General features: G+C 40.1%; 1 protein-coding gene across 2 annotated transcripts in view; it reads left to right on the top strand.

The window, feature by feature from the left end:
* The first annotated feature begins 1,242 nt into the window (after nt 1-1,242).
* Nucleotides 1,243-14,769, top strand: part of fam222ba (family with sequence similarity 222 member Ba) — a 62,910-nt gene continuing 49,383 nt past the window's right edge. Inside the window, exon 1 of one of the 2 annotated variants that reach the window (XM_034300773.2) lies at nt 1,243-1,339. The gene's annotated coding sequence lies outside the window, so the exon portion shown is untranslated. Of the gene's footprint in view, nt 1,340-2,353; nt 3,746-14,769 lie in introns of those variants that run through there. The other variant, XM_026922342.3, reaches the window with a different exon arrangement.

Genomic DNA, 14,769 nt, shown 5'->3' with positions numbered 1-14,769 from the left:
TGGACATAAATTTGGCTTTATTGTCAGCGAAAAAGATAAACAGCAGACTGCAAACTATCAAGCCGATGCTGATGTGACAATGGTAAGGATGGATTCTTCGGTCAATGAGAGAGTACAAGCCATCAATTGAGAAGTATTGATTTCTATATGAGGCAATGTTTAACCATGACGGAGACACATCACTTTACATCACGTACCACTGGCAGCAGAACACATTAGAAAGCCAAATGCATTTTCACACACGCTTTCACCAAGTTACAATCATTTGCTCTGCGAGTCAGGATTTTTTTTTTTTTTTTTTTTATGTCAATGCCACATAGACGGCAGGTGTGGGCATGTAATGAGCCAATTTATCTTAGCTGTCACAGAAATTTTAGACTCTGGCCAAAGATTCATGCTCCACAATTGAGCTCTCTATCAAATCATAAAACATACTGACATCATTGCCAGTGTATATTAGGGATTTAGATCCATCAGGGGGCCTTGGAGGTAATAAATATTCATTACTTTTCAGTTGGAGGCATGGTGGCAAAGCCACAGCCCACGGCCCAGGGTCCCTGGTTCTGTCTGTGTGAAACTTTGCATGTTCTCCCCGTTTCCGTGTGGGTTGCCTGCGGGTTCTCTGGTTTCATCCACGCTCTCAAAAACACTTCGCATGTTCTTCCTGTGAGAATGCTCTCAAAAACATGCTGATAAGTGGATTGGTTACAATCTATTGTTCCAAGGTATGAATGAGTGTGTGCATGGTGCACTGTGATGGACTGGCGTCTCATTCAGGATGTTTTTACACTTCCTGGGATTAACTCAGGATCCACCATGATCCCGATCAGGGTAAAGCGGTTATTGATGATAACTGAATGAATGAATGAATGAATGAATGAAAATTTCAGTTTGTCTATGTATGTTTCCAAGGTTTAACTCATACTTTTCATGAAATCTCTGCACACCCTCAAAGACCATAGTAATAAATACTCTATTAAAGCTTTATTCACTATACACAAAGCAAGATCTTGCATTAAATTATTGGCTGTAAGTGCAGTTGATATTTAGTCACTGTAAATTAAACATATAAAAAGCTAATGAGAAATAATTGCATGACTAATGATGCCATTTTTCTGTTCAGGCGACGTCGAGACACACCTGATCCTTTAAGCGACTAAAATCATGCCTGATTTTCTCAGGCAGGGGGCCGCTCTGCGCATGCGCCGGAAGTTGCTGCCGCAGACAGCAGCAGTGATTCGGCAACGCAGGAAAAAAAAAAAAAAAAAAAACACCACTACCCCAAATAATAAACTATCACCATGTTTTGAGCCGCGCGCACTGCTGTTGTCCACAGAGAGTGAGTATTTTCTTTGCATGTGTATATATTACAGAGTGATTTATTAAATTAAAAAAAAAAAAAAAGTGGTCGCTCGTGCTTCATCCATTTCAATCTTAGGAAAGCAACAAAGGAGTCAGCGCTTTCTATTAGGTTACCTTATGCTGCCTTCACGTGCTCTCTCGGGTTGGTGTTATTTCCCATTTACCCAAGCTGTAATTATGAAGTCTGTGCAATCAAAAGCACCTTAACCTTCTTATAACTATTTTATATCAACCCTTCTCATTGTAAATGATGAAATATTAGCTATTTTATATGCATTAATATGCGACTGGTAAAAGGAACTTGTATTTATATAAAAATAATAATAATTACTTAGAATTAGACACAGAAACTGAGTTTTTTTCTATCACAATGAAAGGATAAAGGTTAGTAATAAGTCAGGAATTTGGTTATCATGTTCTACTTGTAATTATGACATGTACGGATGCTGATGTGTAACTTTGGAGCCGAAAACTGATGTTTACGATAATTCAGGTAGCGCATGAAGGCTGCATGAATACTAGAAAGCTGGACCTAGCATGCTAGCTAACTCGCCGCATTAAAACTATAGAAATAAATTGTGTACAGTTAAATGCAGTGAATGTTTGGGGTTATTCTTGCACAGTTTGTTGGTTTTTGGTGTATTGCTTGAGAAGAAGTGTGCGAATAAGCCAGTTGTGTATCAGTCACTTGGGTTGTTACTGTTTTAAAACATGGTTTGCTATACTATTAATTAATGCTATTTCCAGGTGAAACGTTACAGCCGACCTTTTTGGCTTTATGTTTTATGAAATGCATTTATAATATTAATGTTATATTTACATAAACAAATAAGACAGATAATGCACAATGCACCTGCATGTATATGTATACAAATGTGCAAGGTGCATGGGCTATGTAATCTAATTATATAATTGTTAGTGTGCTATATAATCTAATTATTCCTTATGCCTTGTAACTTCTTATTTTTGTTTATATAAAGAGTCCTAGTCATTTTATATGCACGCAGTGTGGTGCACTGTTCTGTGTTGTTGCTACTGTAACACAAGAAGCAATTCTCTCTGGATCAGTAAAGCATCCATCCATCCATCCACTCATCTGTTCATCCATCCACCCATCCATACACCTATCTATCCACCCATCCATCCACTCATCCGTTCACCCATCCACCTATCCACTTATCCATCCATCCATCCATCCATCCAATACTCCTGGACAGAATAATATTTGCTAATTAATTCTCCTAGACAGCATCATTTGCTAATTGCATAATGTGTTTAATCCAAAAGGGTTTGTCCTTTAGGCTGAAATGCCTGTGAATTAGGCAATATTTCTGGAAGTGTTAATCAAACAGATTCATTTATCTCAGGTCCAGGTTGTCAGGCTCACTGCAGGGCTCAGGCTGTGCCCAAATAAAGTCGCGTTCCGTTTTCTGAAAAGCATTCATCCTCATGACCTTTGCTGAATATCAGAGCTGTTGTTTCAAAATGTCACTGTGGATGTTTGTGCGGCGTGTCTAAGCTCTGTGTTTTGACAGCAGAATAGCTGGAAAGTTAGAGATTTGCACATGGACTGAATAGCTGTTTGGCTGAATCCGTAATTGCATGAGTTGTATGGATGCTTAATTCAGCAACTGCCAGTATGTGATTAGTGACTGCAGATGCATTGCTGTTCATTCGAGTTATTGGGGTTGTCAGGTGAGTTGCAACTGCAATGCTGCAGATTGGATACTGTATTGCATTGTTTTGTTATTGCATGCAACACATAGGCTACAGTATATTTAATTTATATCACGGGATAAGGATAAAGTTTATTATGGTAATAAGATGGTAAAAGTCCCTGTCTGATAGACACTGTTTCCAGTCTTTAAATCATGTGCCTTGAATTGTGAGTGCAGAAATGTGATTTATGTCGCTGCGCCCTTTGCGACAGTAGATTGAACCTTTTATTAGCCTCACGCGCTGTTACAAATGAAAAGGGGTCGGCAAGGTAACAAAGGGTTGACGTCATGGATCGCATCCGGCCGCATGACTTTCCTCCCCTGAAGCTCCGCCTCTTTTTCACGAAGTCGCCAATAGGATTGGCGTAACGCACTTCCGCGTCTGACCGTCGTCCAATCGGAGTGAGCGCAGAGTGAAACTTCCGCGTTGATGTAAACGTATGGGCCGAGTTAAGTGACTGAAGTAGCAGTGCAATAGTCGCTGTTGCCTGTGCTGCCGACCGGATCCGGTTTAGCCGCCTGCTCCGCTGTGGACGTGCGGATTTCCACCTCTTTCTGCTGCCACACTTTGGGATTTTAATCATGCATCCGAGTCCGGTGGATCTGTGCTGAATACACAAATCATCTCATCGTCGAATGCCACCCGTCTGTAATTGGATGGTGGGGTAAGGACCGTGTTTTTGTTGTGGAGCGTTCAGCACAGCCGTATTGTCTGCTCCTGTGCCCATATGTGCTGCTCTTCTCTGGGGCATTTTCCTAATCAGTCGACGATTTTGGTCCTTTTTTGCGCGTTGTCATGTTGATGTGCATGGTGAATTATTATTATTTTTTTTAACTAAATTTTTTTTTATTGATTTGCTCAGGGCTAATTACTGAAATCAAGGCACATCATCTGTTTTTCCAGAGAATGCACTGTAAATGATCGCAGCCTGTAAAAGTTATGTAGACTGATGACAGCTGGGAGTGAATAGCTCACATTTCTAAACGACCCCATACTGAAAGTGCTTATGATCCCTGATCACTGTAGTAAGCTGTAAAGTAGGTTATTTGTGCGTCTGTTGGAGAATTTTCTTCTAAATCATTCGTGCTATTTTCCAAACCGCTATCTTTTACTTAAAGGGCTTTCTTTTCGCTGCCAATTGCATACTGTCCATGTTCGCCCTTCCACAGGCCATCAGTAGTTCTTAAAAGTGCGGTTTCTTTTAGCTGAGAGTGCTTATTTGATTTACGGATGGTTTTGCGCATGCGCAAGGACGCTCTTCTTGGTCCGTCCGAAACGAGAGCTTGACATTAGCTCGCTCGAGAGTGCAGTTTCTGTCGTGCCCTACATTTCCAAAGAGTGGATAATTAAGTTTCAGAGCCCTTGTTTCACCAGAAATCCGGTCTCCTGTTCTCAGCCCAATTATCGTGTGCACTCAGGGATCATTTGGACGTCTGGGTGTCACGTTTGTCTTTACTGCGGAAAGCCATTATGTGATTTGGCATTTCAGATTTCAGCCCAAGACAGACAGTCCTCCTAAAACGCCCATGCCTCCTGATTCATTATTTCATACTGTGGTTTGTGAAGAGATTTAGGCTATGTGTGTCCATAGGCAGCTTTCTATTCCAAAGCAAAAACTGTTATTGATGGAGAAGCCGGGACCTTCTCCATCAAAAAAAAAAAAAACTTCCATAAAGCCTCTTTGACCCATAGTGGGTGTTTGAAAGCTTTTAAAGGCTACATCTTACATACTAAAAAGAGCATATCTGAATCCTGGAAGTGCCTTCTCCAAACCAGCGGTTGAGTAACAATGAGATCATTATGAGCCCACACAGAAAGAGCCACTATGTTCGGCGGTGCCTGACTGCCGAGCACTACAATACAAGGCCACCTACTAATGCATGTGCTAATTGGTGAGCGCCTCCACGTCCGCGCGCTAAGGGCTCGTGGCTGAGTTTGTCTTTTAAGTGCTTTATTATGTTTAATTGACCTGCCTGCGTAAAGCATAACTCGCTGAAGGGGCGCATAAAGGGAGCGCAAGCTCATTTCTGCGTGTTTGTCATTAATGTTGTTGGGCAAAGCTCTCCAAGCTGGCAAAGCTCTTCAGTAAATATTAATTAGAGTCTTTGTGCATGTGTCGGTGTAAACAAGGTAGGTTCAGAGTAAAAGGTAGCTGCTAATGTGCACACATGGAACAGATCCCAAACCTGGTAATCTGTCCTTTATGCATGCCATAAATGTATCGCATTTCACTGTGGAGCATTTTGCACGCCCTGCTGAATTCAACAGCTCCAGTTCTCGTATTCAGAATGCGCCAAGGCGAGAAAATGGAGAGATTGATGGAGAGACAGGGCGAGAGTGTTGATACCTTTCTGTCCAAGTGATTGTCATTGAGCAGATGTCTCCAATCAAGCCCTAAAAGTTCTGTCTTACTCAGACACAGTGTGTATGAGTGTGTGTGTGTGTGTGTGTGTGTGTGTGTGTGGGAGAGAGAAAATGAAAGCACGCCGAAAGTGTCAGAAGGCCACGATACTCTGCCGTCATGTAATTTTATATTCTGGCAGTTGGATCCTGACCCCTGACAGCGCAGCTCAGAGACAGGTTGTAAATACAGATAGTAATTGCTTAGAGAGGGAGGGAGCGGGAGAGAGGCATCGAGAGGGAGAACGACGGAGCGAGAGAGAGCCAGGGCAAATTAGTTTCAGCCCCATCACACAAGATAAGTGAATTTGAGACTTTTTAGAGCTCTGAGAGATGAGCTGAGCACCCTCAGAATGGACTGATTAGGAGCAAGGGGCAGGTCACGCCACAGACTATAGGCTCATTCATCACAAAATTACATCCTGCCAATACAAACTAGCAGCACTTTGTACAGAAAAAAGCAACAAAAAAAATGAATGCAGAAACACACACTGCTGCTAAGGAGTAGGCTAAAAAGTGTTGACTTATAGCTGCCACGCACCCTGTCCGAGTAACGAGAAGCAACCGAGTAGCTTATCTTCCCAGATTTCTATGTGTAACCATAGCTACAGTTATAGATAGATACTTGGTTTGGATTTGGACTTATTCATTTCTATGCCTAGATGACAGGTGGCTTAATAGTAAAGTGCACAGTGTTTATTGCAGGTCCGAACACATTTTCAGATCCAATCCTCTTACAACGCTGTTGTCTTGACTGCTGCTTGTGGAATTTTGAAGTACTGTGAAAGTCTGGCAAATACATGAATGTCCTTTTAAAACAAGCCAAATTTAAGTGAACTAAAAAAACATGATTTTCAGATGGTGTATTAGTACTATATTACTATTATGGTTGATTCTGATTATATAGGTTGGCGTTTGGGTCAACTTCCTTACCACAGCACGGAAGTCAAAATTTTCCATTTAAAACAGAGACTTTCTCAGTATTCTGTATAACACTGAATTAGGAAGTGAGTTTAAATATGAATTTAGGTTGTGAAAGTCACAAAATATGTTCACCGAGTTTGAAATTATGTTTAATATGCCCATCATTAGATGATGAAACTTTTACCTCAGAAACTGTCTGCTGAGCCAGCTAGCGATGTTGGCTAATGCTGGTGAATGAAAAGCTAGTGATAAATTAGCTAGTTGTAAACAAAATAATTTGGATTGTTATGACATTTTGATAGGTTTAGTTACTGTTAATTAAACTGTTGATGATATGACAGTTAAAAAGTCAAGAACGACACTAAAATCTCATATTTGTGTTTACAAATAAACAAATGTGACAAATGTGCGCTAAATCACTAGCAGGTAACCCATCGGTAGCTGTTAAGCATGTCAGGAGAACATGGGGGCATTTTTAATGACATAAACAGATGTGTGTAGATGTCTTTAGACCATTTTAGTGATTTCTTTGGAAGTAAGAAACATTTTAGACGATTTATTATTTCACATGTGTGGGTTTACTGGTTTAAATGACAATATAAACAGTTGTTTATAGCTTAAAAGCCCAGACAAACAAACAGCACTTTTCCCCTCAGAGTTGTCCTAAGTGGGTTTTTTTTTTTCCACAGAGGGTTGTATAAGTTTATGGAGCTTGTCGAACTCGCATCTCATAGCTCAAATGTCTAGTGTGTCTGTACCCATATGCACAGCTGTTTTCCAAGTGCGCCATGAGGTGAAGAATGTATGTCTGTCTTTCTCCTTTTTCTCCCCTTACCTAATGGAGTGACAGAGTGAGAGAGAGTCCCTCAGGTTAAACACTGAGCGTTAGCCAAGCCACACACCACACACACAAAGCAGTTAAATGTCATCTATTACACATAGGCAATAAACCTTAACTGCTGGCTCATTCATGTTTCATCCGGATTAGTTCGACTTGTATCTCTTCTTTATTACACAGACACGTCTGCATATACAGGCACACAGTCCCTTACTCAAAAACAGAAGGAAGAAGGTATGAAGCCTTAAGCTTTAATTCCTTTCAGGGGTAGGGTTCATTCACAATAGCTCAGGGGGAACCTGGGAGCAGCGAAGAACCTCAATAGGAACGTTTTGGTGAGGTCAGGAAGTCCGTTTGGTTTTACCGAGGCGGTCTGGACTGGATTACTGGGATAATGCAGCTGCTGGCACTCTCTGTTTGATTTTGCGTTCAGAAGAATGAGTTCATGTTTGTTCTTCCATTGGTGATATCTGGCTGGATTTGAGGCCTCATGTGAGGCACATGTCCATGTGTGTGTTTTTGAAAGATTTTTTTTTTACAGGGGTGTTAGTGTTCAGGTGTGTCTTTTATGACTTTGTGGATATGCTCAAAGCTGTATGAAAATCAGGCGTATGATCAGTTGAGCCACAGAAACATTGTAAAGATCATAAAATGTCATGCGGTTCACTGGTCAGATTCAATCTAACATGAGAACTGCTCTGAGATTAGTCTGTAAGGATGTAAGAAGCTTGAGAAACCAGCAATCTGGGTGAGGCATGATTATGAAACTGCTTTCTTGATTCATGATGGTGTCATTTGTGTAATGCCATGCTTCACTAAGTAGAAATGCAAGCTTTGATTTGCACTGTTTTAAAACTGTATTGTGTGTCTCCATTAGTTTTCAAACAAATTATTATCTGGGAAATATAATAACTTATATTGTATTTTGATATTCGCACATAAGTGCTAACATAATTAAATTGATGTTGTATACAACTATGATTTAATGAATTCTTGGTCTTGTCTTCCCAGCTGTTGAACAGCTGTTGGACATGTTAATAGGACATTTTACCTCAAATTTACCTCAAAGATTTAATATAAGGCATGCGGAAATTTGCAATAATGGCATCAGCTCAGATTCCTAACATTTCTAACGTTACTCGCTAATACCCAAGAACAGTTTTATGGTCTGACCTTGTAACATTGTGTGTATATATGCAGTCCCCTCTGAAAGTATTGGAATGAAAAGGGCCAATTCTTTTGCTTTTGCTATGCACTGAAGACATTTGGGTTTTGAAATCAGAAGATGAAGAGACGATAGATTAGAATTTCAGCTTTCATTTCCTGATATGTACATCTAGATTTGATATAATGAATATCGGTAGAGCTGTGATTTAGCCACGGGATCTGTAGGTAATCACAGCTGTGCCTATGTTCAGTATAACTGCGCAACTGTGTGCGATATTGCTTTTATATAACCGTTCTGCCAAAATTAATATTGAGTAAGTGACATTTCGGACACAATACAGACAACTGTTTTGTTTATTTTTGTTCTGCTAGTGTAAATAGATCCCTGGCTAGCTAGCTCACATTGATTTGTACATTCCCGTTATAGGTTCTTCTGGGGCGTCCCTTCTTCCTTTTCATCTTCATCTGGTGAATTTCATATTTTAAGTCAAAAGTTGTATTCTTGAAAAATATTGTTTGCCTTGACTGCTGATGATGTCGCTAACTCTACGGTACCAACCGTTTTAAACTAGGAAATGGAATTTTACGTGGCGAGCACAGACGGACGGAGTGATACACACAGTGAAATGTCCTAGTGTGGTTATACTAAATATAAGTACTCTTGGAATGCTGCTTGTCCAATCAAATTAGTGGAGCGGAGCTAACTATTGAATAACGTAGAACATGGCAGCTTATGTTTGAACCCACTCATTTTTCACGTGATCAAAACTATTGGAACATGTGACTGACAGGTGATTCTTGTTGCCCAGGTGTGCCATGTTAGATTGTTTAAACAATTAATAGCTCTAAATGTCTACTCTTGGTGTGAGCCCTGGGATTCTCCTATGGAGACTGAATTTGTTGTTAAAAAGGATAAATCATGCATGTATATAGGTATGTATTCTTGCCCAGTGGGACATGTTTATCCCCAGTCTGTCTGTCTTCTCAGATGACTCCAGACCAAGTGATCTGGAAGCAGTGTGTGACGGTCGGATGCCATTATCTCAGCGTGACATGAGATAAGATGGCCGACCGTCTGCTGACCAAACTAATCAGCATCCTCCACCCAACAGTGTGGGTGTTCTGGCCTGACCAGTCAGCATCTTCTTGGGAACAGCGAGTGCGTGATATAGACTGTGAGACGCATCAATACCAGATGCGCCATCGCATTGCTGTCTGCTAGTTCAGTTCATTTCACTGCTAACGAGGGGTTACGGAAGGATGCCATTAGCATGGTGGCACTTTCCTAATTGGCCATTTGCTTTTCTGACTCTTGGGCTGCCAAAATCTCTTGGCAGTAAATGCTTGTGTCAGATACACATCGGCTTTGGATTATCTTGAGTGCAAATCTGTGATCTAGAGTAAAATCTCAAGGCCACTGGATCAAGTGTCTGTAGGTTGACCTGGCATAGCTCTATTTCACTAAATGGAAATGAAATGCAGTCTGGAGATTTATTTACTGGTTTAAAAAATAAGAAATGATGATTCAGGATTGGTTGCACCAACAAGGATTAGATTCAGAGTTTAGAGCTAATCAAGGTTTCGTTGATTTATTATGATTTTAGTTGTGTTGAACCAGTTTTTTTTTTTTTTTTTTTTTTTTTTAACAAATCTGAGATTAAAATCCTAACCTCTGATTATGCCTTGAACTGGGATTAATTCTTACAAATAATGTGATCGGCTATCCTGTCCGCATTTACGTGTATGTATTCGCTTGTACTGGTTTCGGACAGGAAAGGGAAATTTTTAACACTGTGACAGAAAATTTCTTAGCATCCTGTCTTTACGTCTTTACACGACAGTTTTGTTGAAACAATAAATGACGAGTGATTGTCTGTGTGCAGTGTTAGTCAAGTGGCCTCTTCCTGGGAAAGGAGGTTTTTTTTTTTTTTTGGGCTGGTCACATCTACTGAGTGTGCAAGATTAAAGCGAATCCTAAAACGAAATTTAAATCAGTTCATGTAATGAAGCAGAGTTTACAGTAAAATTATATTTAAATGACTTAAATGATTTCTATACAATCCTGATTGTTTTTAAACAAGGCTTAAAGTTTGTTGTAACTGGATTAACTGGATAGATAAACTCTAATTTAATCCAGTTTAAAGCTTAATCTTTTTTGGTCCCACCCACTTTTAGAGCGTTTGTGTCTGAATTCAGTCTGTGCAGGGAGATCATGGGAGATCATGAGAGACTGACCTGTCTATCTTTGATACTTGGCTGCAGTCTGCTCTGTTTCTTTTTAACAACAGTTGCTGGATCAAATGGCCCTGCCGCCCGGTTTGTGCTTTATGCCCCGTGAGTGGGCTCAGTCTGCCATTAGCATCTAATAAGGGCATGCATTGAGTCTATAGAACAAAGACAACATAAAAGCAGTCACATGAAAGTGTGTGTGTGTGCGCGTCTACCTTCTGCTCATATCTTGTACATCTTGTGTCCGGCATTCCATTGTGTGGCTGCCTGGCGTAAGCGAGCTTGTTTAATGCACCGAGATTAACTGGAGCACTTAAGAAGTCGCTCTGAGAGGACAATGGGGGAAATGAAGACCAGGCCAAAGTGACTCCTGCCAAATCAGGGAACAGGATCCGAGAGCACAAAAGGGTGAAGTCGGGTTATAGGAGACAGGCGAAGACACTTGACAAAGCCAGAGAAAGAGAGACAGCCTGTGGTACAGTACATTCAGCCTGTTGTTGAAATTTCATCATCGCAGGCTCTGCTCCATCGCTCATAAATGCTCTTTGATGAATGATTTCTGCCCCTGGGCCAGCACCCACCACAAATCCTTGTGATTGGCTGGCTTTTTTTCTAGCACCTGTCCCCACTGGCTGCTGTGATCCCCTCAAGTTCTATCCACTATCTGTCGGCACTCTGTCGGCGCTGAAAAAAAAGTTGCTGGGATAAAGTAATTCAAAAGCCGAATGCGCCTAACCAGAAGTCATGACTTGCTTGTGTTTTCGGGTTTTTTTTGTTCCCGTCCCCTTTTGTGTCCTTTCAACCTCTCAGGCTTCAAGATAAGGGCTGTGGAAAGTTCTGGCATTTTGGGAGCAAAACATAAGCACCCTTCCTTTGTGTTATCTTCTGTGTGCTGAATATCTGTTAACACTGAGCATATTAGGAGAGTTATTCCCTCTCTCCCCCTCTCTTTCCCTCTCTCTTGTCTGATATACGAGCTGGCTTGTCTGAGCAGACCTTCAATGAGTTGTGAGTGCGTGAGAAGTCACTCTGGTGTTGAGTGTTTGGACGCCAAGGATCTTAATAGCGGAGGAGGCGTAATATGACATTATTGCTCTGCGCACTGTACTGAGTGCTAATATAAATATATTGTCTGCTGTGAAGGCTTGCGCAGTATAAGGATAATACTCGTCTCTACATGATCTTGCGGTTGATATTGACTCTGATTGTATTATGTGCGAATCATAAAGCTTCATAGAACTTCACTGTTCTTTTTAAAGGGTAAAAATACATGCGGCTTTAATTTCAGTTCAGTTTTACAAGTAAGTTCTTAAAACGACGTGCCAATACCTCGTTTTGAATCCATCTTTGACCATTAACCGTGGAAAGAAAATCACTGGTGAGAAAAGCTGTAACTTATTTACCTTGGATTTGCATGAAAAGGCCATCAGCAGTAAGGAAAATCCACTAGTTTTGTTTCCCTTTCATGGTGATATTCACGCACAATTACTTCTGAAGCACCTGGTGGAGGATAAAACTAAAACAAGTCAGTTTGACTTTCATATTTAACTTGTTAGTGATTTTAATTACATGATAGTCTAATGTTAGTTTGCTAGGGCTTGGTTTTAATTACAAGGTATAATACAAACATAGCTTGTTAGTGAACTTGGCTAATCAAATAGCTGCTGCTGGAGAGTTAACTTCAGCTATGTTTCTTTTTAAACTATGTCTTTACAGGCTCAGAACCTCAGCTAAGCTAGCTGCTAAGTCTCCACATTAGCACAGTTACATTAGCTTAGCTGAGGTTATTAAATAAGGATATGCTAGTTACGACGAAAAACACAGCTTGTCATATTACTGAGAAACGACAAAGCACAGTCGTCTGTACTAGGGCTGCATAATATATCGAAATGATCGAAGTATCGCAAATGTAAATATCGTGGTATGCATATCGCAAGGGCTTGCGATAACGGAATGATTTTAGTACTGTAAAAAGTTACGAAAAGTCATGGTTTTAGTGGGACGCAGATAGCAGCGAATGCTTTCTTTTCCTCAAAAAAGTTAGTTATGGCATTTTCAGTTTTTAAATATATAAATATATATATAAATATAATTTAAATTGATTGTACACACTTGTAGCATTATCGTCCCGTATATCTTATTACTTAACAAGTTATCGCATATCGCATTTTTCTTCAATATCGTGTAGCGTACTGAAGACTTTGCCGTTATTACTTACACTGACACTGGAGACTCCTTCCAAAATGCTAAAGAAAATGTTTCCTCACAGAAAACTTTGCCAAATCAATGATTTTACAACATGCTTATGCGGGGTGTCCGACATGCATGTCCCTATGTTAGTTGTTACTATAGAAATGAGCACATTAATTATAAATCTTGCAGCCGGCACTTCTGTCTGAGCTGCTGTTATAGAAAAATTACCATCTTTCTGACCAATCAGAATCGAGCATTCATCAGGGCTGAGGTATAAATACGTTAACTGCATGATGACCCTGATGGCTTTTAGATCATTTTTGTGGGATAGGTTTTTTTAAAATTGTTAAGGTAACTCAAAATAAAATGTGCTTAAAGTGCTGTATGAAATGAGGTTATGAGTCACAAATTGGCTGTCCTGCGCATCCCGAAGTAATTCTGTTGAGTGCTGTAACAAAGCGGCATGTCATTCTGTGTGTCTTTGTGTGTCTTTTTGGGTGTGTGTGTATGCATGTATAGATCTCAGAGAATGTGTTATTTTAGCACGCAGGACTTTAGAATAGGGGTCTTTTATGCAGGACACTGAATCTATGCTGTTGTTAGGACGCATTGTCGGAGCTGCTGAATGGCGAACGCTATCTCGGCGGCGAGTAAAGCAGCCAGATGACATTCTTCCTGGGGAATGAAAACACATGCGGCCTGCAGTTTTGTTGATACAGCGAAACAAAGCCGGGGAAAGAGGAGCACTAGTTTTGTTTTTGCATGTGCGATGGTGGAGAGAGATCCGTTTCAGGTTCTTGCTGAGAGATAGCCTAGGGGAAGCGTATGCGGTGACCTCCACTGGACCCGGGTGAAAGCAGCCTGAATGGCTGTTTGTCTTCGGAGCTTAAAGCTGGTGTGATGCTGAGTGCGGAGGTTTCACTCGCTAAAGCCTTTCATAGAGAACGTCACCCCTGCTGCAGGAGATTAACCGCAGAAGTCACCAGGGTCATATTATCTTACCTTACTTTTAGAAGCCTAGGCTGTAGAAAAAACTAATATGTTTCTAGTTTACAGAAGCTTGAAAAGCCAAGGGTTTGTCTTTGTACACACATGTTTTTCTGTGTTAATGAATGACTTTTATTTGTTTTCTCATGATCTTGATATAACAGGATTAAGATCTTAACATAACAAAACATTGTTTGCCTGAGCTATGAGTCACAATTAAAGTGCACAGAAGTGCGCTTTAATATTGGGATTTACAGACCTATGTCACAGATTATGAAAAAAAATTCCTCTCATCATATGAAACATCAAAAATACACAAATACATAACCTTTTAGCACTTCTGTGCACTAATTGTGTATTAGCACTGCGTTAAGTAGCTAGCCAAGTTAATAATACCTCAACAGTTCCCATTTATTCTCAGTAGTAACTTCAATAATTTCAGAAGTAACCAAGTCTGATGATAAGTTAGTTAATGTTGGTCTAAGTATTATGTCATGTACTAAATCCAATAGCCAGCTATAACTAATGCTAGGCTAACTATTATTTTGTGTAACCAGTACCCAACATTTCTAGTCAGATAGATCACATTTGGCTGTCTAGTCAACTAGATAACTATTATGTAATTAAAACAGTTTGACAGGTTTGCTAGCAAGCTAGCTAACATTAGGATATTATATTGTGTAAATAGGTACCCTAGTCAACTAGATAACTACTATGTAGTTAAAACCATTTGACAGTTTTTTCTAGCAAGCTATCTAAAATTATAGTATTATATTGTGAAGAAATGTACGCAGTGTCACTAGCAAGCTAACTAAAATTATAGCATTACACTGTATAGAAAAGTACGCAGTGTCACTAGCAAGCTATCTAAAATTATATTATTATATTGTGAAGAAATGTACGCAGTGTCACTAGCAAGCTAACTAAAATTATAGCATTACACTGTATAG

Source organism: Pangasianodon hypophthalmus, chromosome 27 (assembly GCF_027358585.1).
Source record: "Pangasianodon hypophthalmus isolate fPanHyp1 chromosome 27, fPanHyp1.pri, whole genome shotgun sequence".
In the NCBI taxonomy this organism is placed as follows: domain Eukaryota; kingdom Metazoa; phylum Chordata; class Actinopteri; order Siluriformes; family Pangasiidae; genus Pangasianodon; species Pangasianodon hypophthalmus.
This window is presented reverse-complemented; position numbering and strand designations above follow the sequence as displayed.